The sequence below is a fragment of the Juglans microcarpa x Juglans regia genome, chromosome 1S, assembly GCF_004785595.1.
Source record: "Juglans microcarpa x Juglans regia isolate MS1-56 chromosome 1S, Jm3101_v1.0, whole genome shotgun sequence".
Classification (NCBI taxonomy): domain Eukaryota; kingdom Viridiplantae; phylum Streptophyta; class Magnoliopsida; order Fagales; family Juglandaceae; genus Juglans; species Juglans microcarpa x Juglans regia.
The window spans coordinates 7636559-7655512 of record NC_054595.1 but is presented as its reverse complement, the minus strand read 5'-3'; the positions used below and the strand labels follow the sequence as shown (position 1 = coordinate 7655512).

Here is an 18954-nt window from a genome sequence, read left to right as displayed (position 1 = left end):
GCTGCTTTATTTTTGTTGTACACTGTTGCATGTACACACACTTGACACTTATCGCAGGGATGCATGACCGTGTTGTTATCATCTAGGCGTCTAGATTCTCGAGTTTTCATACGTGGGGTTTGGGGGCGCCACATAAACTATCTCATCTAATCATTATAATTTTTCCAAACTTCCACACAAATACAATAAATAATTCAACTTTTTCAAATACTAAAATAAAAATAATATTAAAAAAATTATATTGTAACAATATTTTATTTAAATTTCAAATTTCATCTCATCTCATCTCATTTGTATTTCCAAATGAGGCGCTAACAAGCCGAACGATTAAAAAAAAGAAAAGAGAAACCTAACTGTTATATGCCCATGCAATCCACCAATACAACTCAAGAGAGCAGCCTCTAAAGTCTGCAACTCTATCTTAATTAACTGCCAAAAAACAACAAATCACAACTGTATTTTATTTGGATATAAATCATAGAGTTTTGAAAGCAGCAAAAACACAAGGCTCTATAGTCACCATCGAAATGATGCATTCTGGGTGGAAATTAGTTTTAACTAAACTTTCTTTTGCCAACCAGTTATTAAAAAAAGAATTGAGGAAGAGAGTTGTGAAAGGAGCTCGATACTGATCCAGGGAATTTCTTAAGCAAAAATGGAATGCTGCTCTTAATTCCGAAAGTTACATTCAATTAAATGGGTAGGAAATGAGGGCTTCCACAGTCTTTGGAGATAATGAAATCCATAAAGAATCCAAGATGCGTACTCCTCCAGTACTAAACGCGAACTAGGAGGCAACAGTGGAAATGAGGGTGGCTAACACATCATGTGCTACCATAGCAAGGACTGAATAATTAGTGGCATTAACCTTCCACCAATCTAAGATATCAAAACCGGACAAGTTTTTTGCACACGCCTATGACAAATACCTCTCTAGCTTTAATCTAACCTCCATAACACCCTGCACGTCAAGGTATTTGGTGAATATGATGTCAAATTTACTTGGAGGCGGTACCAGCTCATTACCAATATTTGTATTAGCAGTGCTTGGCCTCCCTTGAGCTAGATTAGAACTCACCTACTAGCCATACGAAATGTGTTATACTGCTCAATCAAGCGGCTTAAAAGGAGCTTAATGTTGGCCACTATCCTATCCACCAACTCATCCCCTTTGCACTTTTTCAACCAAAAATTCATTGCCATCATTCTGTATCGTGGATCAAACATAAAAGCAACATGTATCATCATGTTGAACCTATCTGTGCTACCCCAATACTTGTCATACTTTTTATATTTATGCCCATAGTACTAGTAATAATATCATTACTCATGCAGATATCATTTAATGCACCTTCAATTATGCAGAGTTCCTTAAAATACATAAGCTATTACATACAAAGAACTACAAATATTCAATATAACATCATAAAAAAGTTTAACAACTCTACAAAAACTCATGCATTTTTCCAATCATCACAAGTGGGATTCAATAATTATTCATCCCAAACCACATATCATTCAAAGGCTTCTTTGTAGTTTTCAGTAGTACTCAACATTAAATATGTGAAATTTCATCTAGTAGGAACATCAAAGCAAATCTTCCTCACACTAATCTTTCCCATTGTCGCACAAGGCTTGAACTTGGAAAATCTTGATGACATCTCTAATCTTTACTACAAATTTATAAACATCCTTTAAGCCATCCATCATAATCAAACTATATATAAGGGTAGCCCATCACATATGAAGAAATTCACAACCCAATATGGTACAATCATTGTCCTTTATTCTCCTCCTCAAGTAATCAACAATAACATCATTAGAGGAGGCATTATCAATTGTGCTGGTCAAAATCTTGTCAAAACTACCTTCATGCAATCCTAGGTCTAACATCCTCCCAATAGTTTCGCCCCTATGGTCAAGAACTTGGCAAAATTGAGTATTTTTTTTATGCAATCTCCAATTGTAATCAATAAAATGTGCGGTAATGTATATGTAATTCATATTTTGCACTGATGTTCAAGTATCAGTGGTAAGACAAATTCTTTGACCATTCAACAACTTTTTTAACTGTATCTTTTCTTCGTTATATAGTTTAACATAATCCATTCGTAAATTGGTTTAGGATGGCAATTTAAATCTAAACTCGAAATCAGCTACAAACTCAATAAACCCATTGTGCTCCACAAGTCTGAAAGGCAATTCAAACCTAATAAAAAACTTAACGGTTGACACCCTAAGTTTTTGACATCATACTTCACTAGTCCTTGTGGTCTACACAATCTTCCCTTTGCATCCCTCCTAGCAGCCAAAGTTTGACTTTTTTCAACTCCTTTAATTCTAAAAGGAGAGGTTTGACATGCATTCCAGAGATGGTGCATGATGGATGAAGTGTCATTTTTGTAGTGGCAATTGAAAAGCTCTGTGCAATAATCGCATTGAGCTTTCGGGCTATCAAGGTCAGTAGATTCCACTCTTATAGTGTTCACATGCCACCGATTGATTGCTAGGTGTTTTTTTGGATTTTATGGGCAAAGGTTGGACATAACAGGTAAGGTGTTGTGTATATGTGGATGAATGAGTTGAAAGACTCCCATGTTCAACTACATCCACTAGAATAGAAGAGAAGTCACCACCAAACCCTTGGGTTGTGCCAACATTACAACTCATAGTATCTTCTTTCATCTGTTAATGTGCAATGGGGTTGCTATTAAAATGGAGTTACAAACTTAGAAGTAACAATCAAACCAAAGAAAAGCAGGAAATAAACTAACCACCACCATAAATTATGGCAAATAATAATTAAAAAAAAAAGAACATACAAGTCTTTAAGATAAAGACAACAACAGAACCAATAATCTGAGTAATATGATAGATTGATAAAGTGGGCTGATCACCAACATATATTATGGCAAACAATAATTAAAAAAAGAAAAGAATATACAAGTTTTTAAGATAAAGACAGCTGCAAAACCAATATTTAGTCTTGATTGTTCGATTATAATCTTTAGTTGGTTTGCAAACTCTAACAATTTTTTCTAAATGGTAATTTTTTCACAAGGACAATCTCATCATCTTGTTTAAGTGCAAACAACTACAAATTCTAGATTTGTGGACAAGTAATATTTCGATGGAAAATCTCTCTCTAGCTAACAAACCCCAGTATTTACTTCTAAATGGTAACTTTTTCATAGGTTCTATCGCATCCACCCTGTCCAAGTGCAAACATCTGTAAAGTTTGGATTTAGGAACTAATACTTTCAAAGAAAGTGTACCACTGGAAGTTGGAAACTTAACCATGCTTTTAGATTTAGACCTTTCCAACAACAACTTTGATGGTATGTGGAGGGGATAAAATATCCCAAGCCCAGCCAAGGGTGGGATTCTCATCAGGAGAAAAGGGAAAGAGGAGTAAATGAGGGGACAAAAGGTCGGAAAAATTAAAGTGTGTTAGGAGGAAAAGAGGAGATATGACAAAAAGGAGAGGAGATGTAACATAAATGAAGGATGAGCAGAGGATAAAAGAAGAAAAGTGTTATTTGTACTTAAGAAAAACTTTCAAAAAACTTACTTCTCCATATGTCAGTTACTAATATGATGAAAATTATGAAATTTGCAATTTAAAATTTGAATTTAAAAACAAAACTGACAAAATGAGTCTTGTAAGTAAAAGTATAAATAAAAGTTGTAAGTATATGTTGCATTACTCATAAAATAAATGGACCAGACAACTTCAAGGGGGCTTCTTCTAGACTGCTACTTCGACTTCTTCTTCAACTTCTTCAACCTAGCAACGAAAGCTCCAGAGAGAAGATCTCCATCAGAAAATAAATCTTTGATCTACATATCACTTTTTGCGACAGCCGCGGTGGTCCTTAGCTTTAAAGGTCATGAATGGTGTGCACGGTGGGCAATGGGTGCACGTTACCTTGCACTGGACGAAAACCCATCTCTCAATGACTCTTGTGGGTTGGCAGCTGCCCGCCAGCTACCACTAGAATCGCCGATGATCTTTGTCCTCGGCAGGGTGCTCTATGATAGGGCCAATTCGTCAGTCACACAAGAAGACAACCCTCCCGCTGTGCACCAACTACAAGCGCTACCTTGCATGTCCCATGACTGCCAACAAGCTTGCTCAGAACCACCTCTCTCACCATCCTCACCCCCCCCCCCAGCTGCGCGACCTTGGTCCCTCGATGAATTGGCTAGCCATAGAGTGCCTTCGCCCCTTCTCGGCCATGAAGACATGTATAAATCCTGCCCTCTCAGCCACCCAGTGGTGGGGATGTCTCACTCAGCCAGCAATGCCATCTTGGCCAACCCATCATAGACTCAACTGCTCGGCAACATACATGTAGTGGACAGTGACCATCATGGCCACATGTATGCTGGCAGCCACCATTTCGGCCATGTACAAGCGGGTAGCCAATGCCATGCACTTGTAGGCAATGTTGTGCTTAGCCAATCCATCATGGTCTGACTCAACTCAGACTCATGCATCACGGCCTCACCCTCTTGGACTCACTCCATGTGACACCCCTAGATTTCTGCTTGGGATCGGATGAACATTTGATATTGGGACATGCAACACAAGGTTACCTACCCCCATTGATGACAAATAAAGGCGCAAGGCACCTGCATGCATCTAACAGTATATAATATTGGCAACGGTAATTTTTTTCTTGAGTAATACTTTGCACCAAATTAAAGATATCCCAAATACTTAAAATATAATCCATAAATATTAAAGTGGTAGACCTTCTTGTTAACATCATGAGTCCAAAACGTCTGTAATCATATGGGTACTAGAGACCAAGCTTCTTAAGTACAAGTAGGAACTAAAGCAACTACTAGGCTGATCCATTGAGTAGCTCGCACAACTTAGTCAAGGATGCCATAATACTAGTGATAAATAGAAGCATTGAGGCTATGAGTTCAAGTTAACAAATAACTTAATGTACAGGTCAAAGATGCATGCATGATAGTAAAAACATAAATGCATACATGATCTAGGTAAGCTTGACATGACTTGACATTTAACATGACATGACTTGAACTTGAGAAAAGACTGAACTAAAAGTAAACTTGACATGGCATGAACTTAACTAAGACTTGACTTGAGATGACATGAACTTGAACGTTAATTGACTTGGATATGAACGTGAACATAAACTGAACTTGAACTGAAACTGAATATGAATTTAACGTAAATTGAAATATGAACTGAATGTGAACTTGAAACATTACAAAATGTGAACTTGAAACATGAACTGAACGTATACTTGAACTTGAGAAACATGAACTTGAACTTAACGTAACATGAACTTGAACTTGAATAACATGAGCTTGAACGTGAAATACATGAACTTAGAATCTTGTTCAACAAATTGAGCTTGAGCATGAACTTAAACATGAATGTGAACATGAACTCTAATAATCAAAATGATTTCCCCAGTTGTTTCCTCGTGAATAGTGAACAATTAGAATGATTCCGCCCAACATATTCTATCAAAGATACTCAAACAATCAGAACAATTACATCATGAGTATTTTTAATGAGAAACCCTAACAATCAGAATGATTACGCCGGGAATACCCAGTAATACTTTTACAATGAGAATGATTAGCCAAAAGCATTTGAGTAGATTTATTCTAACAATAAAAATGATTACGTTGGAAATACCTCGCACGAATTATAAATGGAGATGTTGGGACAATCATAGTGATTACATCACAAGTATCCCAGGCATGACTGAGTGAGAAAATACTATTTTAGAGACACACTTTGTACTCGAGACATGACATGGTGTGAAGTGAAATGACAGATGACATGACATATATAATGTGACATATACGTGAGATGCATGACTTAACATAACAAGAAACGGATAAACAATACGTAACATGGCATAACATGTAACACATAACATTATGCAACATAGCATAACGTGTAACAGACGACACGTGACATTGCATAACGTGTAATAGATAACATTACGTAACATGGAATAATGTGTGACACATAGCATTACATGACATGGCATAATTGTAATAGATAACTATTCCATGACAAAATATAATATGTGTAACAAATGAATATTTTGTGATATAATATAATATGTGTAACATAATAAACGTGCAGTGACATAGCATGGCATGGAATATATTATAACATAAGTACATAACCAATAGTTCCCTTACCAATACACATACAAAGTAATCTGACAGTAAGTTAGTCACTAACTTACATTGATCGTCACGTTTTACGAGGCAAAGCACAAAATACTAGAAACTATAAGTAAGAGTTTTAAATATTAGAAACTTTATCACTAATGACTTGAAAACATGAAAAAAGCTAACTTAGAGTAAAATTACTATTTTGCTCTCTATATGTGGAAAAATGACCATTTTACCTATAACTTAAGGATATCACATCCTAACTCCAAAAATACTAAAATTTACATTCTTTATATAAATTTTGTTCTAAACTCAAATATCAACTTAGAAAAACATAAAACCAAACACAATTTTGAAAAACATTAGAGGGCCGAAACTTTCAAAGGCAATATCTCTTGATTTTTGTTGTAATTTCTTCCAACTCCAAAACTCATAATCAAACTGAAATATTGCAACAAAGATCCTCATATCCTAAGTTTAAAAACATGCTTAAAACATCCAAAAAAAATATACTTCTCATAAACACAAAACCTTTTAAGCAAAAGATCCAAACTTTTAACCAAAACACAAACCTTTGAATCTCAAGGTTTTGACCTATTTCAAAACATTTCTAAGAACTCCAAAAATCCAAATTTTTTTTTCTAACATGTTCATAACACATTTCTAAGAACTAACATGCTTTGAATCAACACATAAGAGTCACCAAAAATACAAAATCTCGCTTGAAGTACTCGACTCCAACACTTAGTCAAAAACAAAAATTTTTCTAAACTTTGCTTTGATCAAACACTTGATCTAAGGCATACCATGATGCGATCTTTAAACCAAAAAATCATTTGGTTTAAAAATGTGTCCTAAAGTAGATCCAAGCATTAAACTTAAAATCATATGGTAAACATAAACCAAAACTTTGATCTAGCCAAAATCATAAAACGTTTGACCTAACTGAGTATTCTCTTGCATAAAATTTGTTTGTTTGCTCATGTACTCAAACAAACAAATTTCATGAAGAAATCATTGTAAGAAAATACTTACAAGGATTCCAAAAACAGCGAGCAAAAAGACTCAACAAACTGCTTGAGAGAGCTTCTAAGTGTTCTCTCCAAGAACAGGTATGAAAACGGGTGAAGTGAGTGAAAGGATGACATGCACGCCTAATAAAATACTAAAAATTGAAGTATGGGCTTGACTGACACTTTGATGGGTGGTGATTAGGTCACAAAAAGGTGAAAATAGTGAGTGCTTTTTAGCCTAGAAAACTTCCAAGAGAAGGGTGGAGGTTGTGACGACCAAAAAGGTGTAATTTGTTTTTTTATAAGCCCATGAGAGTTTCGGCTCTTGTAAGAAATTAGGGTTTTGAAGCCCAATAGAATTAGGGCTCACGCCGAACTTAAGATTTATGTATGATACTTGTCATCCAATGAAGCTATGTATAGGACTTGATGAATCTAGATGGAAAGAAGGGAAGAGAGGTAAGAAGGAGTTTGGGTTTGGCTTACTTGCCTACCATAGGAAGATTTATCACTTTTTGCCATGTATCATGCGTGAATGAAGATCTTTGCTTGTGGGAGAAAGCTTTTTGACACATGTCAATATAGGAAAGAGGTTTTAGAAGGAAATTATCAGGTTAAGGAAAAGTAGAACCTAAGGAAGGCCATGAGGCCATGGACGAAAACAAGGAGAAAGTGAAGTTACTTTTTGTCATGTGTCATTCATGCATAAGAGGTAGGTAAAAAGTTTTATTGGGAAAGAGCAAGATCAAGGTTGGAAGGAAGTCTACACGCCTAAGGACTTCTAGAAGAATATTTTGTGTGAGAACACTTGAGGTGGATTGCTAGGGCATGGTTCTTTGTGCAAAAAAGGGACCAATCACATGCTTGTCCAAATGTATGGTGAAAAGAAGATCTCCTAGGGAAGAGAAGGGTTCGGTAGCCCATCCACTTACACACACACTCCTCACATGCTACTTGGCACTCATGCATTCATGTAAGAGATTGAGGAGGATTTGAGTTTGATAAAAGACCTTATAACCACTAGATACATTGAATCAAGACATGGAATGGAGAGCAAAATAGGAAATGAGTTTCAGTTTTTGGAGGAAGGAGGCGCCACATGTAGGAAAGGGTACTTTTGGTTCCCAACACAATCAAATGATGAGCTATGGAAAGAGGTCATAGGGCTACATGCCACTTGGCGTCCATACATGAGCTTGATTCATGCAAGAAGCTTTTTGAGTCTTTATAAAAAGCAAGGAGCAAAAACCCTAGGACCTTTAGCCATTTTGTGCATTCTCTTAAGGGTTTCGGTCACCACATATTTCCTCCAAGTTTCCATTACTTTCTCACCAATCAAATACTCACCTTAATATTCTCTTCTCACCTAAACATTCTTTTAAGGATAGGCAAAGTGAGGATACTTTCATGAAGAGAAACTAAGGATGTTAGAAGCCAACTTCTCTTTTTTTCTACACACACACGAACGACTTCAAGAAAGAAGAGAAGTTTCGGTTTGAGCCAAGTTCATCTAGAAGTTATGCTAAGTTATACACACTTGAGCTAGAGGAGATAACTTGTATCTTTGGAGGATTTTCACATGAATCCACAACTTCACATACATAGGGATTTCTTCAAAGAAAGATAAATGTAACCCTACTTGTTTTAAGCCTTAACGCATAGTGTTTTGAGGTAAGAGAGTCACGACACTAGTGATTTGTAGCTGGGTTTTGTTTAAGATAAGTTTCGGATTCAAGGAGGAAGGGTCCGAAAACTTGTAGCTTTTTCTTGGAAAGAAGAAGGTGCAAGGAGCACCACACTTGAACACATGGCTTAGTGTTTTTCTTGAACAATGATCCTAACTAGTATTATATGTGATTTTTCAGCTTGCTTGCTATAGATACATATTTCGGATGTTTGTAAGTACACTTCTAACTTTTACTTGGATATTTTATACATATGGCTTGTGAACTTGTTGGCTGTTTCAGTTTTGCATGGTCATTTGTGATATTATTGTTCTTCCATGTGCTATGAACATCTCTTGATATGATTATTTTAAAGCATGATTAAAATGGTTTATGGAAGATGTGTATGATGTGGAAAGAATTGGAGTAAGAAGTTATGTTGGGGTTTCGAATTGTTCTATGTTGCTTGAACATTAATGTTGTCATTTCACCATTTTGGTATGGGACTAAGTTCATGAAAATATCACCCATAACCAGAAGAAAATATTTCGGCACTCATGAGGTTTCTTTATTAAAAACTTTGCTCAATACATTAGAAGATTCTATGTTCATGAAAATTGATTGGAATGCATGATTCCCTACATAAGAGTTTTCGGCCAACCTTATATATGAAGTGAGATTATTGGTCCTTTAAGATTTCTATGACAAGAATGAGTTTTGGTTAAGTTAGGGTTTGTATGTTTCGGCCCTTACATGATTATTGTTGGAATGTATGCCTTTGATTGATATGAATGCCTTTGAACAATTATAAGGGAACATGTTCTAATATTTTTCAGGCTGTAATGTGATATGTATTGCATGCATGAATGTTTTACTGTTATGGTGATGAAGAATTTCAGCATCTCATGGTTATGATGAAGCATTTCGGCATTTCATGTGTCTCATGAATGTTCTAAAATTTATTTTCATGTCACATGCATATTGTGAAAACCCTTTTTGAATGGAAGAGAGTCTTTTGTAAAAAGTTAAGTTTTTATCACAACCCCAAATGTTGGGACGGAGGAATTTCCTAGTGAAACTCCTCTATCCTCTTAGGAGTGTTTAAAATGGAGGGATACCCCTGGGTTGAGGAAGTACTGTCGGTGCATCTCGAATGGTTCCTAAAATAAAAGGACGCCGGAGTGGGATCGCACCTAAAGGTAGTGGGTGCACCTACGGTGAAGGTGAAATACGAGGTGCCGTATATGAAAATCAAGACGTAGTCACCTTGGTCAAAGTGGCCAATGGTTGATGCAGTAACTAGTGGGGAACACATGGTACACAGGGGAGCCATGAGGTATCCAATGTTATGTTATAAGTTAAGAAAGGTCACGGGCTCATAAGTATGTTAATGAACAAGTATGAAATGATGAAAGAATGTTTACGAAAGCAAAATTTATGAATTGTCATGTTTTTACACGATGTCTTTGAAAGGTCAAGTGCATAAGTATAAGTTCATGTCCATACATTCATTGTTAAGTTTGCTTCTATTACACGTTACTTGTTTACTTACTGAGATTTTTCGAAATCTCGCTATTGTATTTATCTACAATCATTCCTCATTTGGAATGATAGAAGTTGTGCCAGGTACACGAGACCATTAAGTATGGATTGAATCTGTGAAATAATAAAGGATGAGTTCATCGTGGAGGCTCGGTGCCAATCTACCTTAGAGTTGCATAAGGTGTCAGCTCAACGACTCAAAAATATTGTAGCTATTATCAATGAGTCCGATGCCGATTTTTCAACACTGGACCCTCATAAGATGTTATGGCTTAAGCAAGATATGAGTTTTGTGTCAAGACATCTGAAGCAAGCTAAGAACTCTGCTATAAAGGCTAATGAAATAGCCACGGAGTTGGGTTTGGACATAGACGTTCGACCGTCTAGGGGAATATTCTTAAGTCTACTTGAGGATGGAACCCTGGTTTTGATCCATTCCCCTTTTGGGAAAGGACCTTCTGTTTAACTTTAATTGTTTGGTCCCGTGTTTTTGGGAGTTCTTTAGAAACTTGTTACAACTACAATGTCTCTTATGAATTATGAAATAGTATTGGGATCTTATGTTTTCGGTACCATGACAAATGTTTCCTTTAAATTGACTTAAGTTGACTTTTCCATGTGATATATTGCATGTTGTTAGCTATCATTAGGAGCATTGCATTTTATATGTCATGTGTCAGGGGTAGGTAATCTTGGTGTTGCATGTCTCGGCGTTTCAGTTTCCGTCAAATCCCATGCAGGGGCTGGGGGCGCCACAGTGGTGAGGTGGCCTTGCCCTTCACATGATGCGCGACTTTGGGGCCTTGAATGGGTGGAAACTTCTTCAAGAAGCTTTGCCAAGATGGCCAAAATTCGTGGACCTTAAACAAGTAGGCTTCATTTGTTGTTTAAAAAGGGTTTGGTTAGGATTTGAGATGCTATCAAGCCCAATTCTAATTTTTCTTGGCCCAATCAAATTTCTAAGGTTTAAAGGTTGGATAATGATGTCATGAATTTAGGGAATTAGTATCATGTGAAAGTGATTTAATCAAGTGATTAAATGCAATGCTAGAAGTAGAATCAAATAGGGTTTGGAGACCAACTTTAGGGTTTGGGGAACCCTTTAGAGTTTTGGTATCCTCCAAGCTTTTAGGGTTTCAAATGGATTCCAACCATTTAGGATTTCACTAGAGTTGAAACCCTATTTGATTTTACACAATTTGGATGGTTGGATCCATAGGGTTTTGCGTAGGTGGCCTCATCTCACACCTTGATTTCCTTCACATTTCCAACTCTTAGTTACTCTTAGTTACTCTTAGTGCCAAGTGTCCAATACTATTCACCTACTATGGCTAAAATCTTGCCAAGTGTCTAAATAAAAGTTCTCTAACCTAATTTGGATGTTTCATACTGTGATTTTGAAAACATTGCACTTAGTGCTATAATTGAGGTTACTATTCACTCAAGGAAAAGTGAAAATAAATTTTGCACTGTAAAATCTTAAATATCCGCACTAACGTAACTGTGTAATTCGTTTATAAAAATTGAACCCTGAAGTGCCTCAAAATAAAAAATGTGTTTTCAAACAAGCGTTTCATCCCAAAACAGAAAATGAGATTATTGTGTCATAAAATTCTAAATAATCAGCTGAGTCTAATGGTGCAAACCATATCACATTCTGACACTTCTAATGTAACGCTCGTCCTTGTGGTGAGACTTTAATAAATAGTTTTAGAAAATGAGATGGGAATTACCGAACTTTTTAAAACTTTTCCCTTTCCATCCTAGGATATAATAGATTGTATGTTTTAAAATTAAAACATGCTCTATAAATTAAAAGAGAGTTTACAGCCAAATCGTTAAATTGAATAGAAAAGGCCTTTTACAAAAATTTACTTTCATATATTACATAAAACGTGCCTAGGCTTCTATCACTCTTCATTTGGGTCATGTCTGGTCTGACGTTTCTTATTCATTTTCTTCCTTAGAGCAGTCTCATTGGATTAGCTAAAAGTTAAATCTAATGAGTATTTAGCTATTAGAGAGCAAAATATGCTCACATTGGATTAGTCAAATTCCAAATATTTGGAATTTACCTACAGTGACTTTCAAAAGTTTTTTCAAATTTGAAGGTTACTGTACATACATCAAATACATATTTTATTAATTATTTATCTCTCCCTTTCTTTCTATCACATATTTTATCACAATTGATATATTAATTTGAGTTAATGATATATTAATTTAATAAGAATATGATTATTAATTAATATATGATAGATAGAATAGCAAATATGATAAAATTAAATAAATTAATAATTAAAAAAATTAAGTATTTTTGAAATGATTAGTTATTCATTACTATATAATGAATAAATGTATAATCTAATGTGGAGATTTGATGTGAATAACTAAAACTAAATAGCCAAAAGTGGAGATTTATGTAAATGGAATAGCCAAAAGTCAAATTTCTCTTACATTCATAAAAAATTTCCTTTAACTTTGGCTAATCCAATGAGAATGCTCTTAGAGGGGATGGACATGCATACAAATAAAATAAGTTGAAAACTCAGTAATAATTACGTTATACTGTAAAAATATGCTAACATAGGTTTTCATTCATATATTTAACATTCATCTACATACTTTACATAAAACATTAATTTCATTTGAAAACATTACAAGGTGGTTTTTTTTTTAAATATTTTATTTCTCACAAAACATTTCCCACTCCTTGTACATTCATTCATAAAGAACTAAATCATTCATACATTCCATTTTCTTTAGGCTAGTATACACTGTTACGCCTCATGTGTTGGGGTTGGCAGTCTTTCAGACTGGGAATCCCATTTAGTCAAGGGGTAGCATTAGGTGCACTACCAGTACTACTTACCCAACATTTTAATCTGCCCAGTCTATTGGTACCATCATTTATTCATTCAATCATGACGGTTATGTATTTTCATACATTAAAACATTCATTCCTTTCAGTCTTTTCCTTTTCATTTCTTTCATTCATCTGTCCATTTCATTTCATAAACATCATCATTTAAATATCATTTCATAGCATCCATAAAACATTCCTTTCATAACATCATTTAAAATTCATTTTATAACCTCATATAAATATCCTTTCATAACGTCATTTAAATACATTTTCATCGCATCATTTAAACATCATTTCTTAGCATCAAGCATAAACATCAAGATTTTATTTCATAGAAAATGGAGACAATAGATAGTGTACATATAACATCCATTCACATGCATACAACTATTACTTTGGGTGCATAAATAGAAGTTACCAAAAACGGCATTTACATACATATACCTTTAAACTTTAGTACTTGGCATACTTTCATAAAACACCATTTCATTTCCTTCATTGCATAAATAATATTTTTTCATAAAAGCTTTTCATTTTCTTTTCATGTCAGATAGCAACCTACATGCATAAATAACTTTACATCATTCCCTTTTCAAGTGCCTTTGTAACTTAAACTTAGAACTTACGTAATACTACCATTTACTTAAATCTCATTCACTTCGACATATTATTATCCAAGTCCATCCTTTATGCTTTCCTTTATCACTCTTCTCTAAATTCTCAAACCCGTAGCTTGGGACCCACTTGAGGTCGTATTCCCAATACATAGCATTTTACTTAAAGTCCTTATCCTTTAAAGTGAATATCCTTGATTCACTTTAAAGGTTAAGACACATTATCACCTTCATCACACTCTTCCTACCTAACCATCCATTTCGATGCATAACTCCAAGTTATGCATCTTTTCCTCCATTCATGTATAATCTAATCAACACTTGATCATAATCGAAACCAAGCATATACACAACTTTGAGCCGACCTTGAGGCTTAAACATCATGTACTCATGCTCGGGATAGACTATCCATTCATTACATATGGTATATTTGTCCAATTCATGCATGCACCCAATTTACACATGTACCCTACCCCTTTATCACCTAAGATCAACATGTAGTCCACTAAAACGTCCACTTGTGTAAACAAGATTCATGCACACCGACACTAACATCTAACTCAAACCTAATGAACATAACACTTCATAAAACACGTCCAACTACACAACTTATCCCAATGCGTCACACGACATACACAACATACAACCACATCACCCACTACACAACATCTCATCACGTCACATAGTTTAAAACCACCTTCAAACTGCACAGTGATCCCATTACCTCACATGGCATTTGACCACTTCATAAATTGCACGGAGCACATTCGCCATAGTCCCGCCACTTCACAATCACAATCCCATCACAATCACATCACAACTTCGCATAGTCATAACACAACTGCATAAACATCCCATCACTGCACAAAGAATAACCACATCACAACTTCACATTTAACCCTGTCACTTCATAGTATACCACATATCACCAACTACATCACAACTACACAACAAACTCGGCACTTCACACCACTTACAACCACAACACAACTACACAATAATGCCCATCACTTCAATTATACAACCACATCACAACTACTCCTTTCATAGTTCACAACACAACATATTTCACAACACAATTTCAATTTCAGCTTCACAACACTAATTAAGCTTCACAAACATAAAAATTCTAAATATAAAGGGATAAAAAATATAACATGGTGAGGGGCTAAATTGTTGTGTCACTTGCTGACCGGTGGTCTCGTGGTGGTGGATATGTATGCGCAAGGAGAGGTTGTGTGTGGTGTTGCCAAGGTGGTCTCTGTCATGACCTTAGAAACAGGGTCTGGGAGGTGGTTGGGTAGTGAGCCATGTGTGGAGGGGTTGGGCGGTGGCAGGGGTTGGGGGTTTGTGTCTAACGGTGGTGTTGCCGTGGGTGGTGGCGGCAAGGCCGTGAGGTGGAAGGAGAGGTCGAGAGAGGTTCTGCAAGGGGTTAAACTGAGTGGTTGTGGCAGTGCATGGTGTTGTTGGGCTACAACAAGAAATAGAGAAATAGAGGGGCACATGACGGTGAGGCTTGATGGCGTGCTTGTGGGGCTACCCATGGTGGCGGCACGTGGCTTTTACTGAAAGGGTGAGCTTCAATTGAGAGAACGCAAAGCACGAGGGGAAGAGCCATGATCAGAGGTGGGGGGTCACCGACATAAGGCGACGGTGGAGGTAGTGCCGTCGACGGTGTGGGATGGCTACGCAGAGGTGGGCGTTGGGGAGTTGAGATCGGGGGGGGGGGGGGGGGGGAGGGTTTGGCGTTGGTTGGAGGGGTGAGAGAGAGAAGAGAGGAAATTAGGGATTAGGGTTTTAATCGTAGCCCTACATGTAGGGGTCCCTAACCTAGATCCAACCGTGGGAATTAAACTATGGGGAATAAACTAACTAAATAATACGAAAATAAAATAGAAATGCAATTTGACTAAATTAAAATCATACTTTGATTTATTAATCCCAAAATAATAGTTTGCATCCTAAAATAAAATAATGAATATTAAATAATATTCCTAAAGAAATAAAATCATTTAAATAAAATGATTTGCTAAAACTATATTATTTTCAAGATTCCAAAATATATAGGAAAAAGCCTACTCTGCAGCCTCCATCTTACCACTCAAGTGTACCGCTCGAGAATTTTTTTTTTTACTTAGTGATTAAGGAAGTGATTTTAAGTGTATTTGTGTATTTTTTTTATTTTTTAAATATATTTAAATATATTAAAAAATGTAAAAAGAAAAATGAAGAAAAAATAAAAACTTAAAATGTGTTGTGCGGTCAAACCGAGCGGGCTACTCTGCCTCCCAGAATAGCCCGACACAATATAAAGAGGCTTACTTTAAAAATTGGCTTGGTTCAATAATTCTAAAAATACCCCATTTAAAATAATTTTGGACATTTAAAATATTTCGAGGATTTTAAAACACAAATTCTACGTTACCTTCTCGTAGTGAGACTCGTGACCAATCGAGAGAATAATGAGCAGTTGGTGACATCTAACTATTTCAAATAAATAAAATCACTCTTCTGACACCATATTGAGTGGTAACACTGAATACGTCGACAGAGTAAAATCTACGTGATTTGTCGATTCATATGGAGTTTTCATGAGGTTCCTAAAGCCTTTAGGAATTCCACCGTTAAACTTCTAGTTGGTTGTTACACTCCCAGGGCCGGATAACAGAGTTTCTCAGTTGCGAACATCCTACCATGCAGATAGGTGGACCCACCAGAGACATAGGCAGACCCAGCACGCAAACCAGTCGGTTTAACCCCATTTTCTTGATCACAATACACCTGGCCACGGTGGGTTATCTGGAAACGAGTTCCTCGACCACGGCTTCATGGCCTTCACAGGTACTTTGACCAACGGACATTCCCTCGGCCATGAGTGGGGCACTCTCAACTACTCGGTCACCACCTTTCATCAGCACTAAGAGTGGGCAATGGACAAATTTAGACAAGCGGGCATTGGATACGATGGCTTCATCGCTCTGGTATTGTCTCCCTTAAAGTTTGTTATTTAAACTTCATTTCTACTAATGAAGCTAGTTTTTGGCGTGTCTCTTCACCAGACTCGTCAGGGTTCCACAGGACTCCCAGTATCAGCACACCATGGGAATATACTAGGATGGAACTCACCCCCGTAATGCGGGACATCAGATACACCGCCCCACTCGGTATTATAGGCACCCCAGACCTTCATCTTCGCCAAAAAATGGCTGCCCATAGGCCTATCCTGTGCGCCTCAAACCTTCGCCACACTTTAGCAAGACGATTTAGGTTTGCAAATCTCACACTTGTGATTGGGGATTATCTACACTAACCGGTCTGGCATTTTTAGCACGACCAAGCACTTCCTCCATTACCTTCCTATAGAGAGTCAACAAGAGGGTCTAGCCTTTTGACTGCCAGACCTCCCAAATGTTGAAGCGTGGGTCCAGCTTCTTGGCTGCCTGACTACGTACCTTCCCTGTGAGTGTCAACAAACGGGTCCAGCATTTCGACTACCCGAACTCCCTCATGACAAAGTGCGGTTCCTGCCTCTCGGCTGCATGACTACTTACCTTCCCTTTGAACATCAACAACTGGGTCCAGCCTTTCAACTACCCGACCTCCCTCACAGCAAAGAACGGGTCTAGCCTTTTCGCTGCCTGATAACTTTACCTTCTCGTTGAGGGTCAATAGGAGGGTCTAGTCTTATGGTAGCCCAGCTTGCCTCACGACGAAGCATGAGCCCAGTCTTTCAGCTACTCGACATTAATCTTAGGACAACATCTCCTCTAGCAAATGTCGAGTGTTTACGCTCGTGCCATAACCACTGCCAGCAGGTTACCTCTGGGAACTAGCCTCCAAGCTACAAAACCATCTCGTGCGGGCTACCTTCAGGAATAAGTCGACGGGCTCAACAACGTCCTAAGGTGGATCCAGGGGATCAACGGGTTCCCTGACTACTTAGTCCGAGTTATGTCAACAAACTCTAACACTAACAACAAAATCGGAACATCAACATCAATTCACATCGAAAGGAAAACATCAAAAGGATAAACACTCTTTGATAACGACAAACGTTCATGCAAATGAACTCAATGCCAACTCTTACCTTCCACGTGAGAGTCAACAGTCCAGGCTTTCGACTGTCTAACCTCCCTCACAGAGAAACACGAGTCCCGCCTCTAGGATGCCTGACTACTTTACCTTCCTATCGAGAGTCAACAGGCGGGTCCAACCTTTTGACTGCCCGACCTCCCATATGACGAAGTGCGAGTCTAGCCTTTCAGTAGCTCAACTACTTTACCTTTCCGTTGAGGCTCAACAAGCGGTTCTAGTCTTATGGCTACCCGACCAGCCTCACAGTGAAGTGTCGATCTAGTCTTTTGGCCCCCGGACTTCATTACTTTCTCATTGAGTGTTAAGAGGCGAGCCAACTCTGTCAAATGCCAAACCTCTCTCACTACGAAGCACGGGTCCAGTCTTTCGGTTGGCCAACTTTACCCCCTTCATGATTAGTCGATAGGTGGGCAAGTCCCTTGACTGCCTGACCCCACCTGTAGCGCCGCAATGGTGGAAATGGTCAGGGACTGCTAGACCTACCAGGCGACCAATAGGCGCGCAAGTTACTTGACTGCTCGACCTGTCTTGCGTAAATAAAAGCCGAGCTTTGTGCTTTCACCTAATGAAGTCGAGTACACCTTCTGCTTATGTTGCAAAACCAATCTTCACCCTCGCACCTAACTCGGTCATGTACGACTCCCACTTATCTCACCAAGCTGAGCTTTATTCTCACACCTAATGTGGTCAAGTACACCTCCCGCTTATCTCTCCAAGCCGAGCTCCGCACTCTCACTATATGTGGTCAAGCCCATCTCCCGCAAAAGCCAAGCTCTGCTCCCACACCTTATTCAGTTGAGCATGTCTCCTGCCTAGTCTCGAGCTCAAAAATCTTCATCACTCAGCACTAGGGGTGAAAACCGACCCCTTCAGCGCGGTTTTTGGGCAAAGCTGACTCCAACCGATGCTTAAATTTTGGGGAAGAAAACAAACCGAAACCAGTTGATGAGGAGGAGAAACGCCGACGCCGACCGATGGTTAAT

General features: G+C 37.7%; 1 long non-coding RNA gene across 1 annotated transcript; it reads right to left on the bottom strand.

The window, feature by feature from the left end:
* Positions 1–382: 382 nt before the first annotated feature.
* Positions 383–5343, bottom strand: LOC121247884. Its single transcript, XR_005937302.1, has 3 exons — positions 5332–5343; positions 4338–4339; positions 383–453 (listed from the first exon to the last, which is right to left on the bottom strand). It is a non-coding gene; the product is annotated as an uncharacterized LOC121247884 (long non-coding RNA).
* Positions 5344–18954: the final 13611 nt, after the last annotated feature.